Source organism: Coregonus clupeaformis, chromosome 15, assembly GCF_020615455.1.
Source record: "Coregonus clupeaformis isolate EN_2021a chromosome 15, ASM2061545v1, whole genome shotgun sequence".
NCBI classification, from domain to species: Eukaryota; Metazoa; Chordata; class Actinopteri; order Salmoniformes; family Salmonidae; genus Coregonus; species Coregonus clupeaformis.
The window spans coordinates 62,447,432-62,467,281 of NC_059206.1; the positions used below are offsets into that span (position 1 = coordinate 62,447,432).

The 19,850-nt window shown below is 45.8% G+C and overlaps 1 pseudogene; it reads left to right on the forward strand.

Annotated features, from left to right (window-relative positions):
* The first annotated feature begins 2,476 nt into the window (after nucleotides 1–2,476).
* LOC121566274 overlaps nucleotides 2,477–19,850 on the forward strand; it is a 49,153-nt pseudogene continuing 31,779 nt past the window's right edge.

Here is a 19,850-nt window from a genome sequence, read left to right on the forward strand (position 1 = left end):
TTCGATCCACAGTACACACAAAGTATGCAGGATATAGGAAATAAAATAATAGCTCTGTCGGTTAATGGATTCCAATCATAAAATCTACAACACAAACTAAATACAGACTAACAACCGACACCCTAGAAACATCTAGGTCTACACCTACAAACAAGCAGCCATTCACACTTCCTCTATCCTCAGCCTCAAATAAAGCAAAGACGGCAGACATCCAGACAGAAAGCAGCACTTTGTGCCTAAACCAGGTGTTTCTCCGTCAAAACAGAGCCAGGCCTCTCATCAGAAATGACAGTGAGGAAGGGACGGCCGTTATAGCTCAGCCGTGTCAAAGAGATGAGCCCAGTTTCCCACAGTAGCTGGCTATTACCTCGCGACTGTGTGATCTGTGATTAGAGAGAACCGTTAGCTGTTAGATCTCTGGAAATGCTCCCAAGCTATTAGGTGATTTGTAGTCTATGATAATAGCTAAAAGGTGTAACCTAGTTTACCTACTCTAAGATTAATGCATGGTCCTAAATCGAACAAACTTGAGTTCATGATAAAAGAGGACAACCTGTACATTCTACTGACTCCAACTGATGGACCAATCAGATAGTCTTATCTTGCTCTTTAATAAGCAGACTCTTGGTATTGGCCCAGACCACACACTGTGTTGCGCTGATGTCTCGGTTGTACTCCTTTCCTTGGAAGAATGCTCCAGATTAGACATTGGCCAGATAAAAAGAGGGTTGGCAACGCTTTCAGTTGGTCCGATCTCAAAGGAAAACCTGCAATAGATCACAGCGTCGCACTCGCTCACATCAATGTGTGTGGGTATAATATGCACAGTTCATCTTACGTAAGACGGTTTCCAAGAAATCACTCTTCAAGCACTCTATACAAGCAGGATTATCGTGCACACGTTGACGGTTGACCACACTATAAAAAGCCATTGAAACCCGGCTCTCTTGAACATGCCTCTTCAATACTATTGGATGGAGATTGACTCCCATTATTTATCTTAAATTAGTTTCTATGGTGTCCTTGTCTGGGTAGCCTAATATACAGTAAACTCCAAAAGTATTGGGACAGTGACAATTTTTGTTGTTTTGGGTCTGTACTCCAGCACCTTGGATTTGAAATGATACAATGACTATTGTGATGAGTGTGATAGAAGGAGTCAGGCGCAGGATGGTAAATCACCGAATACACAGTTTATTCCGTCAGACACAATTGCGCTGGATAGCGACAAACCAAAACAGGCACAGGGGAAACTATCTACCCTGGCAATACACGGCATGGGGATACTCCAACAATATACAGGCACAGGGGAAATGTAGCTCCACCGAGCTACACTACTCTCACAATAAACAATCACCCACAAGGACAAGGGGGGCAGAGGGAACACTTATACACGGACTAATGAGGGGATAAGAACCAGGTGTGTGTAATTGACAAGACAAGACAAATGGAATGATGATATATGGAGCGGCAGTGGCTAGTAAGCTGGTGATGACGAACGCCGAAACCTCCCCGAACAAGGAGGGGAGGCAGCCTCAACGGAAGTCGTGACAACTATGACTTTAAAGTCCAGACCATCAGCTTTAATTTGAGGGTATTTTCATCCATATCGTGTGAACCGTTTAGAAATGAATGCACTTTTTGTCCATAGTCCCTCCCCATTTTAGGGGACCAAAAGTATTGAGACAAATTCACTTGTATGTGTATTATACACAGGAGGCTGGTGAGGGGAGGACGGGCTCATAGTAATGGCTGGAATGAAATAAATGGAATGGTATCCAACTCATCAAACACATGGTTTCCATTCCAGCCATTAATATGAGCCGTCCTCCCCTCACCAGCCTCCTGTGGTATTATAGTATACATATCAATGTCCATTGGCCTCCCTTGATGTTGATAGTGTTGTGTTGGTTGACCCAGGGTGTGTGTGGGGAGGGATTGCTCCACTCCTGACTCCTGGAGCATGTTGTTGTACACATCTCTGTGTGATTGAGATGTTTCTTTCATCAACCACACTTAGTTGGACTTCATTCAGTCATTACCAGATGGTGTGTGTGTGTGTGTGTGTGTGTGTGTGTGTGTTGCATGCCTTTGATTAGGATATCCTATAAAGCGTCTGCTAAATGGCATATATCTAGGACTTGGATTAGGTGGATCAATCACCTCCAGGTGTGTCTCCAGGTAGATAATTCCTTTCCTGCATCTCAGACAAACTATTTCTCTGACCTGTCGCTTATCTCTCTGACACACACCCAAGTCTAGAGGTTCAGCTGGACTTTGGACGTGTGTGTGTGTGTGTGTGTGTGTGTGTGTGTGTACGTGCACCAGATGAGGCTGGTGGGAGGAGCTACATTGTAATGGCTGGAATGGAAGCAATGGAACGTAAGATGAACTGTGCATATTATACCCACACACATTGATGTGAGCGAGTGCGACGCTGTGATCTATTGCAGGTTTTCCTTTGAGATCGGACCAACTGAAAGCGGTGCCAACCCTCTTTTTATCTGGCCAATGTCTAGTCTGGAGCATTCTTCCAAGGAAAGGAGTACAACCGAGACATCAGCGCAACACAGTGAGTGGTCTGGGCCAATACCAAGAGTCTGCTTATTAAAGAGCAAGATAAGACTATCTGATTGGTCCATCAGTTGGAGTCAGTATAATGTACAGGTTGTCCTCTTTTATCATGAACTCAAGTTTGTTCGATTTAGGACCATGCATTAATCTTAGAGTAGGTAAACTAGGGTACACCTCTTAGCTGTTATCATAGACTACAAATCACCTAATACAGGGGTGTCAAACTCATTTTAGCTCAGGGGGCCACATGGAGGAAAATCTATTCCCAAGTGGGCCGGACCGGAAAAATCATGGTATATATAACTTAAAAACAACAACTTCAGATTGTTTTCTTTGTTTTAATACGATCAACATACAACATAAATGTCACGCCCTGGCTCTGGGGACTATGTTATGTTGAGCCAGGGTGTGTAAGTCTATGTTTATTTTTCTATGTTGGTCTGAGGTGACTCCCAATCAGAGGCAACGAGTGTCAGCTGGGTGTCTCTGATTGGGAGCCATATTTAACTGTCTGTCTTGCACTTTGTGTTTGTGGTTTCTTGTTCATTTCGGTTTGTGTTAAACCGTAGACGTCACGTTATCGTTTATTGTTTTGATCGTGTGATCAGTAAAATAAAAGGATATGTTCACCTTCAACGCTGCGCCTTGGTCCTCTCTCACCGACGATCGTGACAATAAAGCTGGAGCCTGAGAACAGTGTGTCCAAAATAGTACAAGCACAACATCACTATTAATCATAAAACACGTCAAGTTATTTGAAAATTCTAAAGAAAAAGAACACACAAACACACAATGCCTCAGTGATTAACAGAACTGTTTAACAGATCACAGAACTATATCAGGGTGTCATTTCTCAGGCAGAAATGTAGATAAAAATAATGAAATCCTGTTCCCCAAACAAGTGCAAGAACCACAGAGTCAAGAATAGGTTAAATATACAAATAAAATAAAAACAAATAAAAACAATAGCACATCAACATAAAAACATATAAACATAAAGCTGGAGCCTGAGGACAGTGTCCAAAAGCACAACATCACTATTAATCATAAAACACCTCAAGTTATTTGAAAGTTCTGAGGACAAAGAACACACAATGCCTCAGTGATTCACAGAAGTATATCACAGATCACAGAACTATATCAGGGTGTCATTTCTCAGGCAGAAATGTAGATAAAAATAATGAAATCCTGTTCCCCAAACAAGTGCAAGAACCACAGAGTCAAGAATAGGTTAAATATACAAATAAAATAAAATCAATTAAAAACAATAGCACATCAACATAAAAACATATAAACATAAATCTGAAAGCGTTGCTCAAACTCCCGTAACAGTCCCGTTATTTTATCTTTGAACCGCTTCATGTCTGCCACATGTTGGGTCGCGCACACATTTTTCAGACAGGGGAAGTGAGCTGCATCACCACCCGCAAGTTGCGTCTCCCACAATGACAGCTTCAACTTGAAAGAACGTATGCTGTCATAATACTGCGTGACAACTTTGTTGCGCCCTTGCAGCTGTTTGTTCAAGTTATTCAGGTGCTCTGCACCATCTGTAGCCAGGCTGACAGCGCGGGACCAGTCCACTCCGACCCTGTCCAGCGCGCCGACGAGTGCGGTAAAAATATCAGCTGCTGTCGTTGTATCTGTCGCCGGCACCAACTCCACGAACTCCTCGGTGACGGTCAATGTGTCATCAACTCCAGCGGATGAAAATGGCCAGTTGTGCAACATCTGTAATGTCCGTGCTTTCATCAATTGCAACCGAGAAACGCAATAAATGACTTTACTTTTTGCTTCAACTGGCTGTCCAAATCCACTGAAAGATCGGAAATCCTGTCTGCAACTGTGTTTCTTGTCAGGCTGATATTTGCAAAAGCCTTCCGCTTTTCAGGGCACACAATCTCCGCTGCCTTCATCATGCATGTTTTTACAAATTCACCCTCACTAAATGGTTTTGAAGCCACTGCGATTTCATTAGCAATGAGGTAGCTAGCTTTCACTGCAGCGTCACTGATGTCTCGGCTGTGAGTAAACACAGACTGCTGTTTCTTCAGACCCGCCAACAGTTCATTCACCTTCTCTCATCTCCGCTGTCCTTGAAAGTTGTCATATTTGTCGGCATGAAGACTCACATAGTGGCGACGAAGGTTATATTCTTTCAGCACTGCAACATGCTCTGAACACACCAAACATACAGCTTTCCCATTCAATTCCATGAATAAATAGGATGACCATTTTTCTTGGAACACTCTGCACTCTGCGTCCACTTTTCTCTTTTTTGACAGAGACATATTGGGGCAATGAGGGTGCCAAAGCACATAATGTTAAAAGTAGAAGCCGTAATAAATATCGCGGGCAAAACAAAGTAGCTCATTGGCTGCACGTGCTTGACCTACTTGCTCTGCCCCGGTATAAACAGTTTGCTTGCTTAACACAATTGCTATTGTGCCATCCAGTGGACGCAATTGGAACAGCAGTTTATTTTATTGAAAAATTGCAGCGCATTTTCATACTCCCCCCAATTTTTTTTTCTTTTTTCTTTTTCTTTTTCAAAATCATCTCGCGGGCGGATTAAACCCGTTTGCGGGCCTGATTTGGCCCGCGGGCCGGACGTTTGACACCCCTGACCTAATAGCTTGGGAGCATTTCCAGAGATCTAACAGCTAACGGTTCTCTCTAATCACAGATCACACAGTCGCGAGGTAATAGCCAGCTACTGTGGGAAACTGGGCTCATCTCTTTGACACGGCTGAGCTATAACGGCCGTCCCTTCCTCACTGTCATTTCTGATGAGAGGCCTGGCTCTGTTTTAACGGAGAAACACCTGGTTTAGGCACAAAGTGCTTCTTTCTGTCTGGATGTCTGTCGTCTTTGCTTTATTTGAGGCTGAGGATAGAGGAAGTGTGAATGGCTGCAGGTTTGTATGTGTAGACCTAAATGTTTCTAGGGTGTCGGTTGTTAGTCTGTATTTAGTATTTAAAGGATCTCCATTAGCTGACAAGGTAGCTGTGACGAGGTGTGAATGAAGGAGTCAGGCGCAGGAGGTAAAACACTGAAGTCCAGAGTTTATTCCGTTTACATAAATAAAACGCACCCAGCGTCAAAACAAAACTATCACAAGGGAAATAGTCCACCTTGGCAATAACAAATGGAAGAGTAGCTCAACCAAGCTACTTCGCTCTCACAGTGAAACAATCACTCACAAAGACAAGGGGAACAGAGGGAACACTTATACACATACTAATTAGGGGAATGAGCACCAGGTGTGTGTGATTGACAAGACAAGACATGACAAGTGGAGTGATGAGAATGGGATCGGCAGTAGCTAGTAAGCCAGTGACGACGAACGCCGAAACCTACCCGAACAAGGAGGGGAGGCAGCCTCGGCGGAAGTCGTGACAGCAGCAGCTTTATGAGAATTGTCTTCGGGGTGTGGAACATGAAAGGGGGTCCTGTGTTTTGCTGTCGCATGGCTCTGGATTATAGGGCTGTCTCTGAGACAAAGGTGTGTCTACCGTGTGCGTTTGTTGCCTGACTAGAAGGGGTAGGCAATAGTGGTGCACACTGCTGGAGAGGTAAACAACAGTTTGTGCTGTAGATTTTATGATTTGAATCCATTCACCGACAGAGCTATTATTTTATTTCCTTTATCCTGCATATTTTGTGTGTACTGTGGATCGAATCTGATAGAGTCAGATGTACAAACAGCTGATGTAATTTCAGGGACTTTTACAGCTGCACAGGTAGGGCCAGTAATGTTATAACTATTCTCCAGTCCTGAAGCTATTGTGTGCCAATGTACACAGAAACAACCATTTAAAAGCAGATCCATTTAGATCAGTCATAGTAAAGGTAAATACATGACCATTTCCTGCCTTTTTTAGGGTGGTGTCACCCTCGACCGATCAACCAAAGAACAGGTCAGTCCCTCAAGCCTACCTGTAGGGGTGTGTTAGGCAGTATACCACCCTGCATCCCACTGCTGGCTTGCCTCTGAAGCTAAGCAGGGTTGGTCCTGATCAGTTCCTGGATGGGAGACCAGATGCTGCTGGAAGTGGTGTTGGAGGGCCACTTTCCTCTGGTCTAATATATATATAAATGATATGCTCCAGGGCAGTGATTGGGGACATTGCCTCGTGTATGGTGCTGTCTTTTGGATGGGAAGTTAAACAGGTGTCCTGACTCATCGTAAGCGTAGGGGTATTAACCCCGGTGTCCTGGCTAAATTCCCAATCTGGCGCTCATACCATCATGGCTACCTAATCATCCCCAGCTTCCAATTGGCTCAGTCATCCTCCTCTCCCCTGTAACTATTCCCCAGGTTGTTGCTGTAAATGAGAATGTGTTGTCAGTCAACTTACCTGGTAAAATAAGGGTTAAATAAATGGGCTATGTCATGTAACGCACCCATACAAACACGTATGCACAAATATAATAAAACATGTCAACAGAAGGTTTAAAAGTACCGGTATTTCAAATGGATGTAAGTTTCTGGCTAGTATTTGCATGTTCCTTCCCATGTTGTCTTTGATGGTTTGCCATGCAAATGCGGTTTGGGACCACTCCCACAACACACAGCAGATAAACTAACCAACAGCAAAATTGGAACATGCAGTTGTATATATCAATGCCATTTTCTTCTGCCATCACAGATATGGTAAAAGCGAGGTAGCAACAGCATTTATTTTTCTCTTCTGTCAACACAGAAAATCTCTTCCAAGTAAATCGAAGATTGACTAACAGTTTGAGAATGTGGTTTCATTTTTCTTGTAGATGTTAGGTAAACTTAGCCTACACACCATTCAAGTTATCACGCTAGAAACATACTGTAACACCATTTGTTGCCAGGGTCTCTATAATAACCCAGTGATTGACAAATCGGTCATTGCGACACAACACTGCAAATGAAAAATCAGCTCACAATGTACACTATGCGTTCATCTGTTCAAACAAGCAAAGCAGATCAAATCTCTGAGTGATGCAACACGTGGGTTTGGCATCTCTCTCTCTGCCTAGCCAGCACTCGTCCATACCGGACACAACACAGGTGATGGATTTGAGATGCGATCGGTTTTGTCACTGCAGGTGAAGATTAAAATAAGTTCCAGATAGAGTTCCAGTACATAGAAAGGTGGAGTTAAAAAGTAAGTTGGACTATATAGACGAGTTATAGAACATTATAGGCTATAGAAAAATGATGGCATGGAGCGCAAAGTATCCAGAATTATATTTTGACATCTTCTTCAAAAGAAAAAGTGTAAAACTATGAGAGCCTGGGTTTCAGATCAAGGGGTTCATTCCCCTTATGGAAAGTCCTTTTTTGGATGTAAAGCACATTGTACGACTATGATCTCACCTGTGATATGGTTACTACCTGTGGTGTGGTGTTGAGTCAGAGGTGTGTTGGTGTCTGTACAGCTGGTTCTGTTGATTCTTCCAGGCCAGAGGTGGCTCATTTAAAGCCCCATGGTGTTAACCTTCTTTTTAGCTGTGTTGCTCATTGAATGATATCATGATATGGCTGCTGCTTGATACTGAAACCTATATTGGCAACTCTCTCGTAACAATTTACAGCCTTAAACAGACTTTATCGGCCTAGCTTTCAACAGGTCCAAAGATACGAATTTCAGTTCACTTCAAGGACGAATAAGGACAAATAAGTCCAGCTGTCGATGCCTGTTCTTTTCCCCCTCTCTCCTGTCCTCATATAGCTTAGCCTAGCCTATCCACGCCACTCTTATTGACCTGTTAGGCTAGCCTATCCACGCCACTCATATTGAGCTGTTAGCCTAGCCTATCCACTTCACTCTTATTGACCTGTTAGCCTAGCCTATCCACGTCACTCATATTGACCTGTTAGCCTAGCCTATCCGCTTCACTCTTATTGACCTGTTAGCCTGTTCACATATCTCTTATTGACCGGTTAGCCTGTTAGCCTATCCACTTTGCCTTGCCTCCAGTGCAAAATGTGCAGTTATGTAATGTTTTTGACAGGGGCTGACGTGTAGCGATTACCAATGCCTCCCCAGTCAGTGCAGCCCATGTGGAACCAGCCTCGCTCCCTTTACATGACCACATTGTGCAACGTCTGCTTTTCTCCCTGCTGGATGGAAGCCTTTCATTTAAAGAGGAGTCAGTCTACATCTACCCCACAGATTAGGCCTACTCTTTGGTAGAGCAAGACACCACCACCTCACATTATAATGTACAGTGGCTTGCCAAAGTATTCACCCCCCTTGGCATTTTTCCTATTGTGTTGCCTTACAACTTGGAATTAAAATGGATTTTTGGGGGGTTTGTATCATTTGATTTACACAACATGCCTACCACTTTGAAGATGCAAAATATTTTTGGGTGTGAAACAAACAAGAAATAAGACAAAAAAACACAGAACTTGCATAACTATTCACCCCACCCCCAGTCTCAAGTCTCTGGAAGACTGAAACAGGTTTTCCTCAAGAATTTCCCTGTATTTAGAGCCATCCATCATTCCTTCAATTCTGACCAGTTTCCCAGTCCCTGCCAATGAAAAACATCCCCACAGCATGATGCTGCCACCACGCTTCACTGTGGGGATGGTGTTCTCGGGGTGATGAGAGGTGTTGGGTTTGCGCCAGACATAGTTTTCCTTGATGGCCAAAAAGCTCAATTTTAGTCTGATCTGACCAGCGTACCTTCTTCCATATGTTTGGGGAGTCTCCCACATGCCTTTTGGCGAACACCAAACGTGTTTGCTTATTTTTTTCTTTAAGCAATGTATTTTTCAGGCCACTCTTACGTAATGCCCAGCTCTGTGGAGTGTACGGCTTAAAGTGGTCCTATGGACAGATACTCCAATCTCCGCTGTGGAGCTTTGCAGCTCCTTCAAGGTTATCTTTGGTCTCTTTGTTGCCTCTATGTTTAATGCCCTCCTTGCCTGGTCCATGAGTTTTGGTGGGTGGCCCTCTCATGGCAGGTTTGTTGTGGTGCCATATTCTTTCAATTTTTTAAAAATGGATTTAATGGTGCTCCGTGGGATGTTCAAAGTTTCGATTTTTTTTTTTATAACCCAACCCTGATCTCTACTTCTCCACAACTTTGTCCCTGACCTGTTTGGAGAGCTCCTTGGTCTTCGTGGTGCCGCTTGCTTGGTGGTGCCCATTGCTTAGTGGTGTTACAGACTCTGGGGCCTTTCAGAACAGGTGTGTATATATACTGAGATCATGTGACAGATCATGTGACACTTAGATTGGACACAGGTGGACTTTATTTAACTAATTATGTGACTTCTGAAGGTAATTGGTTGCACCAGATCTTATTCAGGGGCTTCATAGCAAAGGGGGTGAACACATACAGTGGGGAGAACAAGTATTTGATACACTGCTGATTTTGCAGGTTTTCCTACTTACAAATCATGTAGAGGTCTGTAATTTTTGTCATAGGTACACTTCAACTGTGAGAGACGATTTTTAAGTAATTAATTTGCATTTTATTGCATGACATAAGAATTTGATACATCAGAAAAGCAGAACTTAATATTTGGTACAGAAACCTTTGTTTGCAATTACAGAGATCATACGTTTCCTGTAGGTCTTGACCAGGTTTGCACACACTGCAGCAGGGATTTTGGCCCACTCCTCCATACAGACCTTCTCCAGATCCTTCAGGTTTCGGGGCTGTCGCTGGGCAATACGGACTTTCAGCTCCCTCCAAAGATTTTCATTTGGGTTCAGGTCTGGAGACTGGCTAGGCCACTCAGGACCTTGAGATGCTTCTTACGGAGCCACTCCTTAGTTGCCCTGGCTGTGTGTTTCGGTCGTTGTCATGCTGGAAGACCCAGCCACGACCCATCTTCAATGCTCTTACTGAGGGAAGGAGGTTGTTGGCCAAGATCTCGCGATACATGGCCCCATCCATCCTCCCCCTCAATACGGTGCAGTCGTCCTGTCCCCTTTGCAGAAAAGCATCCCCAAAGAATGATGTTTCCACCTTCATGCTTCACGGTTGGGATGGTGTTCTTGGGGTTGTACTCATCCTTCTTCTTCCTCCAAACACGGCGAGTGGAGTTTAGACCAAAAAGCTATATTTTTGTCTCATCAGACCACATGACCTTCTCCCATTCCTCCTCTGGATCATCCAGATGGTCATTGGCAAACTTCAGACGGGCCTGGACATGCGCTGGCTTGAGCAGGGGGACCTTGCGTGCGCTGCAGGATTTTAATGTATTATATTGTCCTGTAGCCCATCCCAGCCTTGTGCAGGTCTACAATTTTATCCCTGATGTCCTTACACAGCTCTCTGGTCTTGGCCATTGTGGAGAGGTTGGAGTCTGTTTGATTGAGTGTGTGGACAGGTGTCTTTTATACAGGTAACGAGTTCAAACAGGTGCAGTTAATACAGGTAATGAGTGGAGAACAGGAGGGCTTCTTAAAGAAAAACGAACAGGTCTGTGAGAGCCGGAATTCTTACTGGTTGGTAGGTGATCAAATACTTATGTCATGCAATAAAATGCAAATTAATTACATACAAATCATACAATGTGATTTTCTGGATTTTTGTTTTAGATTCCGTCTCTCACAGTTGAAGTGTACCAATGATAAAAATTTGACCTCTACATGCTTTGTAAGTAGGAAAACCTGCAAAATCGCCAGTGTATCAAATACTTGTTCTCCCCACTGTATGCACGCACCACTTTTCTGTTATTTATTTTTTAGAATATTTTGAAACAAGTTATTTTTTTCATTTCACTTCACCAATTTGGGCTAATTTGTGTATGTCCATTACATGAAATCCAAATAAAATTCCATTTAAATTCCAGGTTGTAATGCAACAAAATAGGAAAAACGCCAAGGGGGGATGAATACTTTTGCTAGGCACTGTAGTCGATAGACTTTTGTATCCTGGTATTGTGAGTTGGAATGCGGGGATTTTGCATTGAGATGAGTATCTTATTCTTACATTGTGAATTCTTATTCCATTTTCATGGGTTTTGTATTATGGGGTCCATGGGGTTTTGTGTTCAGGGCATTGCGTGTTCAAAGGCCTGTCTGGTTAGTGGTTGTTTGTTATCAGAACAGGATAGACAGACATGAAAGCAAAAGAACAGAGAAAGGATGACTGGTTTTGTCCTGTTCTCTCTGTCTCTGGTTGTGGCGACTCAAGGATAGAGGGAGGAATCCTGATTCAACCAATACTGTGGAGGAGGAGTGAAGGGGGGGGTCTGATTTCTACCTGCCTCTCTCTCTCCTACAGATTTAGGATCTTAATTTGAGCCAGTTTGCTACAGCAGTAAAAGAATCCTGCAGCAACAGGAAATGTGAATTATTATGTAATTCATGGACATTTTTGTAGGAGTTGATACATTTTTCCTAAGGTAAAATCAAATCTGAAATGTAAAAGCGGAAATTACGAACTTCAGAAGCCTTTTTAGACATCAAATACACAACAAGTTATCCTGCGCCAGGGTGATCAAATTAAGATCCTACGTCTGTACACACACACCCTATTTTTCTGTCTCTCTCCCATCTCCCCCCTCCTTCTCTCCGTCACTGGGTTAGGCACCACCCTTTAAGGGAGTGCACACACACACACACTCACGCTCTCTCCTGCTTACTCACACTGACCACCAGCTACTGGATACTGATCTCTGTGTCTGTAGACCTGCTGTACTGCTCTACCCAGGGAGATTTGGATGAGCTCTGGTTGGACTCCAGCAGCAGGACTGTGAAGGCTTGGCCTGTACAGGGTTGGATGATATCACCCAGTGGCTGTACTTTTTGAAGCCTGTGTTGTGGGAGGCTGGCTTGCTCCACGTGCCTCAGACAGAGAGAGAGAGGAGAGAGAGAGATATACAGCGGCAAGCCATCCGGACGGGACAGATAGACAGTACCTGTCTTTTCTCCTTTTCTCTGTTGGCCTGCCTGCCATCCCACACTGACTAGACAGGGTGAGTAGGCTTCAGACAGAGGGAATGACAGATCTTTCTCTCTCTCTTTCACTATCAGCTGTTCACTCATAATCTCTTTAATCTTTCATACTTGCTCCGTATCTCTCCTCTTCACTACCTTGCATTCCTTTAGTTTTCTGTCCTTCCATCTCTACCTCACCCTTCCTGTAACGTGTGCGTGTGTTTGTGTGGCAACGTGTTTGTTGGCGTGAGTGAGCTCACCCCAGGGCTTGACAGTCGTGTGTGTGTGTGTGTGTGTGTGTGTGTGTGTGTGTGTGTGTGTGTGTGTGTGTGTGTGTGTGTGTGAGAGAGGGAGAGCTGAGTAAGGGACAGGGTGATTACGGTGTGCAGTTTTATGGCTCCTGAGGAGCTGAGGCAGGCTCCAACAAGGTACACTCTCATATGGAGGAGAGACACACACTCAACCTAACACCTCTAGGGAGCGTTTGAAGTGTGTGTGAAGTTGTCATTACAAAGTAATTATTCAGCACATTGCCAGCGGCAGCATAATCCTGCTGACTCTGGCTAAACCTAAAAAGGGAACGTGAAGAAGGATCTGTTACAGTTTTAGAATAGTGAACATTACATGACATCATCCCTGAACTGAATCAGTCAAGGGTTAAATTACAGATGGTTTTTTATGGTTGGGTCTTCTAAGGCTCTCTGCCACTGAACTATGTTCACGCACAAGACCTATTCATCAAGCTCTGGATCCCATTTCTCATTCATGTTGAGGCAATGAGGTGTGTGTGTTACCCTGTGTGTGTTATCGTGTGTGTGTTACCGTGTGTGTGTGTGTGTGTGTGTGTGTGTGTGCTCCTGAAGTGGGATAGCATAGCCTTCTGATTGATTTGTACTGTAAAGGGTTGTATTAGCCTACAATGGGAGCAGTCACATTGTCCCATTGTTGGACACACCACACCCTGCTCACCTAATTCACCCATTAGTTCATAATTAAATCCACTCCTGTCACTGGAGATATCCCTACGGCTTAAACTCTACACAACACAAAGCAGCACTTTATATTGCTATCTGTAGATTTCAACCCATATAATTTCAGGATTACATTGCCTGGTGTTCTGCTTTTGAAACGTTTTTAAAGGACGTTTTAACCAGACTGGACTCACTGGAGGAGTTTGTAGTGTCCATATGTAGGAAGTGGTGAGTGAGTGTTTACAGTAGGTTGGCACTACACCTGTATGCTGTATAGGGAAGTTGTTTGGCCATAGGAGGACTATAGGCTATCTGTTTGATTGTGTAAGCCATGCATACGTGTTATTCATACTTCCTCTGTGCTTCAATCCCTGTCAATACCATTGACTTTGCATATTGGCAGCAGTCATATGCATACAATTCCAGAATTCTAAGAATGCTCCGACACACACACACACACACACAGGTGCGCAGACGCATGTTAATGCATACAAAAGCAACTGGAAAACAACTGACTGTTGTTCATTCAGAGTTAGCATTTTTTCTGAATGGTGTGCAGCCTATATACACATGCTTGCACACACACACTTCAACACACACATTGTCCTGTAGTGGGAGTTTTCCCATTGATAGTGCCGTAAGGCCCAGTCTCTCTCTCTCTGTAGTAGAACATTTCACCTGCTGCAGGTCCTCCACAAGCTCGAAATGCTCTTTCTTTCCCACAGTCTGCAGCCAGACTACACACACACACACGTACACACACCCCCGCTCGCCCCTGTCAAGGCTTCTCCTCCCATAACACATTCCTCTTTTCCATGTACATTCTATAGGCTGTTATTGTGTTACCTGGACTGCATGGTCTCCTCTTACAGGGAGAAAGCTTGTAGCGCGTGGCTGTCGTCTGAGTACGACATCATGTCAGACAGGAACGTGGACACACACTCACACCCACCTGGACATTCCCCGGCTCGGGTTTCCCTTTGAGCGCTTACAAAACACGGCAGGCGACCCGACAACATCCCTCAATCTATCTCCCACTTCCTCACCCGCCTTACCCCCTCCTCAACTACTCCCCCTCTCCCAAGCTGTCATACTCTCATAGTGGAAACATCAATGGAAAGATAGTTTAATAGTAACATATTCTAATAAGAGACGACATTAGGTTGAGGTAAAGGTGGGACATTTGTAGTTTGGCTGTGAGGGTGGCGGAGGGAGTTGTAGTCTGGCTTTGAGGGTGGTGGAGGGAGTTGTAGTTTGGTTGAGAGGATAGTGGAGGGAGTTGTAGTTTGGTTGAGAGGGTAGTGGAGGGAGTTGTAGTTTGGTTGTGAGGGTAGTGGAGGGAGTTGTAGTTTGGTTGTGAGGGAGTTGTAGTTTGGTTGTGAGGGGGAGTTGTAGTTAGTTGTGAGGGTGGTGGAGGGAGTTGTAGTTTGGCTGTGAGGGTGGTGGAGGGAGTTGTTGTGAGGGTGGTGGAGGGAGTTGTAGTTTGGCTGTGAGGGTGGTGGAGGGAGTTGTAGTTTGGTTGTGAGGGTAGTGGAGGAGTTGTGAGGTTGGTGGAGGAGTTGTGTTTGGCTGTGAGGGTGGTGGAGGGTTGTTGAGAGGGTGATGGGGGTTGTTGTGAGGGTGGTGGAGAGTTCTGTAGTTTGGCTGTGTGGGTGGTGGAGGGAGTTGTAGTTTGGTTATGAGGGTGGTGGAGGGGTTGTAGTTTGGTTGAGAGGTAGTGGAGGGAGTTGTAGTTTGGTTGTGAGGGTAGTGGAGTGGGGAGTTGTGAAAGGTTGGTGGAGGGAGTTGTAGTTTGGCTGTGAGGGTGGTGGAGGGGTTGTTGTGAGGGTGATGGAGGGAGTTGTTGTGAGGGTGGTGGAGGGAGTTGTAGTTTGGTTGTGAGGGTGGTGGAGGGAGTTGTAGTTTGGCTGTGAGGGTGGTGGAGGGAGTTGTAGTTTGGCTGTGAGGGTGGAGGAGGGAGTTGTGGTTTGGTTGTGAGGGTGGGTGGAGGGAGTTGTAGTTTGGTTGTGAGGGTGGTGGGGAGTTGTAGTTTGGTTGTGAGGGAGTTGTAGTTTGGTTGTGAGGGTGGAAGTGGGTGTGGAGGGAGTTGTAGTTTGGCTGTGAGGGTGGATGGAGTTGTAGTTTGGTTGTGAGGGTGGTGGAGGGAGTTGTGGTTTGGTTGTGAGGGTGGTGGAAGGAGTTGTAGTTTGGTTGTGAGGGAGTTGTAGTTTAGCTGTGAGGGTAGTGGAGGGAGTTGTGAGGTGACATGATACTTAGAGAGAGAGATCACTGATAGATGTCAGAGATGTTGAAGGTTTATTGGTGGCTGGAAGGTCTCATGGGGCCTCTAGCTTCAGGCATGGCATTCTAACAGAGAGTGTAGTCCATCTCAGCTACAGAGGTAAATAGATATATATATAGTCCTAAACTTTGACATGCTGTCCTATGGAAAGACTAGGGGTGTGTCCCAAATGTCACTATATTCCCTATATAGTGCACTACTTTTGACCAGGGCCCATAGGGATCTGGTCAAAGGTAGTGCAATATGTTGGGAATAGGGTGCCATTTGGGATGCAACCAAGGCTAGTCAGGTAGACGGGTTGTTGGTGCCTGTGTTTTATGGGCTGTGGAGGATCCTGAACACACCAAGGTGACTGGGGTGAGACGGTAACGCACCCAGCCCTCACAGGATTAAGGAACAGATGGTCGAAGCCACTAAAATATTAAAGATGTGAAAAATGTAACGTGGGATTGGTCTTATGTCTTTGTGATGAGTTTTACAGTGGTTTTTACAGCATCCTTTTACCATATGAAGTTGAGTCATTGGTTATAGCCCTCTGTTGACAAAAATAGATTTTCTACAGTCAAACTGATAGACCTAGCTCCATCTCTTATGTACCTTGCTCTCCATTATTCAGCAAGAGATATCCAGCCTTTACAATATGCTATACAGACATAGTTGACATATTTGGAGCAGTGGAAGACAGGAGGGGTGTGCGTCTTTTGATCAGCAAGATGACAGGCTTAAAAATAGAATAATCAGTACTGGTCACGATTTCCTTGTTCAGACGGCCCCCCACCACACCCACCATGCAGCCAAGCTGTATACCTACAGTACCTGCTGTTAAAGCACAAAATGGAACTGTCACATTCTCTCACTACTTAACTCTGTATTTGAAGTCTATGACTCCAGGCTGGATTTCTGGAGAAAGGGTTCTTTTTTTCCCTCCTGTTGGAGGCTTGTCACACTTTGTCTGTGTCTGAAATGGCACCCTATTCCCTATATAGTGCACTACTTATGTCCGGGGCCCATATACTGTATGTAACAGTGCACTATATAGGGAATAGGCTGCCATTTTGAACGCAGCTTTTGAGATGTATATGAACTACTGCCGTTTTCAACCCCCTCACTGTGGAGTTCTTCAGGTCATTGTTCTCCCGCTGTAGAAGAAGAACAGGGCAGGTGGGTTTTGGAGAGAAGCAGAGGGTCGAGAGATAATGATCAGGTTCTATGTATTTGGGTTGATGACTCGAGGCGGGGAAAGCCACACATTCAAATAGAGAGCCTTGGAGCAGAACGATCAGAACTCGGCTCTCTACAGCTGAACCAATGGAGAGAGCCTTGTGGGAGCTGGGTCGTGTTCATAAGGGAACACTGTAGCGAAACGTTGTGCAACGGGAAAAAAACGAAAATTAGTGTTTTGTGTTGGATAAGTCCAGCTCACTGTGTTAGTCAGTTTTTTTCCCGTTGCGTTCACTTATGAACACTACCCAGAGCCGATCAACGTCATGTCATCCATTCCAACAGGGCCTGTCAAGCCTGTTCTCACTGCCTCGAAACTGACAGGCAGTAGGCTGACACTATCAGGTCCACCCAACAGGCCCTACTACTGTCTGTGACTGCTACTGACAGGGATATGGCAGTTGGCAGTTGCTTTCTCTTTCTGTTGGGGACACGGATGTTGCCCAGAGGAAGAGCTGAGAGAAGACAGGCCCAGTCTGATAGGACCATTGTGTTGTTGGTGTGAATATTCATTAAACTATGCCTAGTAGACACAGATTCCAGCTTTCTGTCTTGACATTGTGACGTCACGAGAGGCTACATAGCTTTCAGGGGATTGCTCAAGTAGTGCGGAGACAAGGTTCAAACAAAACAAGGATTTTATTATAGGTCTTGGGAAATTAACGAAAATATAACAAAAATTCTGTTCTCTTGTGGCTCTTTAAGGGTTAACAGTTCTGGATGTCTCTTCCACATCCAAAATCATAATTCTCACTCGCTCAGATAACTTTTCCCCAGCCTTACTGTAGTCCACGTTGCATAGTGGCCAACCCAGCAAAAAGTCCTTCCAAATGTCTCTCACGTATTTCCCACAGGTGCATATATCCAAAGGGAGTATTTCCCAAAGGTAAGTATCTCCAAATCCTTATATTCCTCATGGAAGTGGACGTGCAGCACTCTTGTCCTCCAGAGAGCCAGCAGAGACTGTGTCTCTTCACCCCCACACACTCCCTCAGTGTGTCTCTTCCCTTCCCAAAACTTCGCTCATCAGCTCCTCATTTGTTTCAGCTGCGTGGGAAGATTGGCCATAGAGGGTGGAGTTCCCAACCCTACCAGCAGATGGAGCCATAGCTGTCTGGGTTTGCAGCCATCTCAGGGGGATGTAACGTCCCCTCAGGACACAGCCTCTCGTGACCATCCACATCCCCCTTCTCGGGACCGCGTCTCGTGGGGTAAAGGCAGCGAGGTAGGCATCACGCCGGGAGAGGGCGTCCGCATTGCCGTGGGCTTGCCAGCCTGCTCTCTCTTTAACTCAGCTCCACCTCTAGGACCAGGGACTCAGCCTCCTGTTGTCTCTCCTTGAGTTTCTTACTGAACGCATCAGCCTTGGTTTTGCAGAGTTTAGCTTCTTTGTGAGCAGCTTTCAGTTCCTTCTCTCTCTCTGCCTCCGCATTCTTCATCTTGTTCTCCAACACCTTGTACTTCTCCTCTGCCTTCTTCTGGACCTCCTTACTACTGCGAGGTCTCCTGCACACTCTCGATGGTCCTTCAGCAGCCTCTCCAGCTCCTCCTGTTGCTTATGGAAGAGCTCTGTTGGAGTTTAGCCTGGAGGATATCTAACTCTTCTATCTTCATGTCTAACTGTTGCTTTAACAAACGATACCCTCTCAGCGGTCCCCTTCAGACCAGACAGTTCTTTGTCCAGATTCTGTAGCTCCGTCTCTGTGTCGGTCTGGGCACCTGCCATCCTATCAGAGCCGGGCGGGGAGTGAGTAATTCGGAGGATTGCACCGGAGCCTTCCCAGGATGAGTCTTGCCTCTCCGTTTCCGAGGTACTCGGGTTATCCTCCTGAGACTCTCCAGAGTGGGTAAAAGGCTGGGCAGTCTCCCAATTAGGACAGGGACGGGGAGGGGAATCAACCACCCCGCCGTCGTGTGTATGGTTCCCGTGTGCTGGTCATTCGTAAGTTCAGTAATGGGTGATTCTCTGGTGTCCCCATGGACACGAAACTGGGAGGACTTTCCCGGGGTCAGACACGTTGGGCCCACCAACTCATACGCACCAGGTAGCCCGGCTACCAGAATCCAGTAAGGCCTCCACATCTGGGGATTCACAGTTACCGGGCAGGTGGGGGGTCGATCTGGGCCGCCATCTACGACTCCCAAGAGCGAGGCAAAAACGGTGTGTGGGTGCTGAGCTGGAGGACTCCGCAGTGGGCTAGGTTCATCTTGGCTGGTTTCCCACACTGCCAGGAGATATGTCCCATCTCCCCACACCGGTAACACTGTCGGTTTCCCCCTCCTGGTGTCTCTTCTTGGACCCGCCTGGTTTCTGGCTCCCCCTGGAGCCGGGATAAGTCCTGGCGTGGCTGGGTTCGAGACCTTGGGGTCCTTTGGACGGGTTCTTCCCATTTGTGGTGGGGCCGCACTCCTGGGGTCTTTTTCGGGAAGCATTCAGCATCTCCGCTGTGGCCTGGTACTTTTCCCACAGCTTCCACGGTCAGATCAGCCGTGGTCAGCGCCTGTTGACTGATGAACCGTTTTGCCTCGATAAGGCAGGGCGCGTAGGTAACGATCCACCACAACGGCCTCCACCACCGCCGCTGCTGTATTCCTCTGCGGATCCAGCCATTTCCTGCGATTCGGACAAGTTCATGCATCTGCGCCCGAGGAGGTTGGTCTGGTTGGAAGGTCCAGCCGTGAAAGCGCTGGGCCATACCAAACTTTGTGAGTCCACATCTGCTGAGGATCTCAGACTTCAGGGGCATCATAGTCAGTAACCTGGTCAGGGCCCAGGTCCCCAGGACAGCATTCAGCGATTCCCGGTTAGAACAACAGACCAACCCACTGTTGCTTGGGCCAGGCTTCCCCTAGTGGCCGTGGCCTCAAATGCATGCAGGTATGCCTCAATGTCATCGGTAGCTCCCATCTTAGATA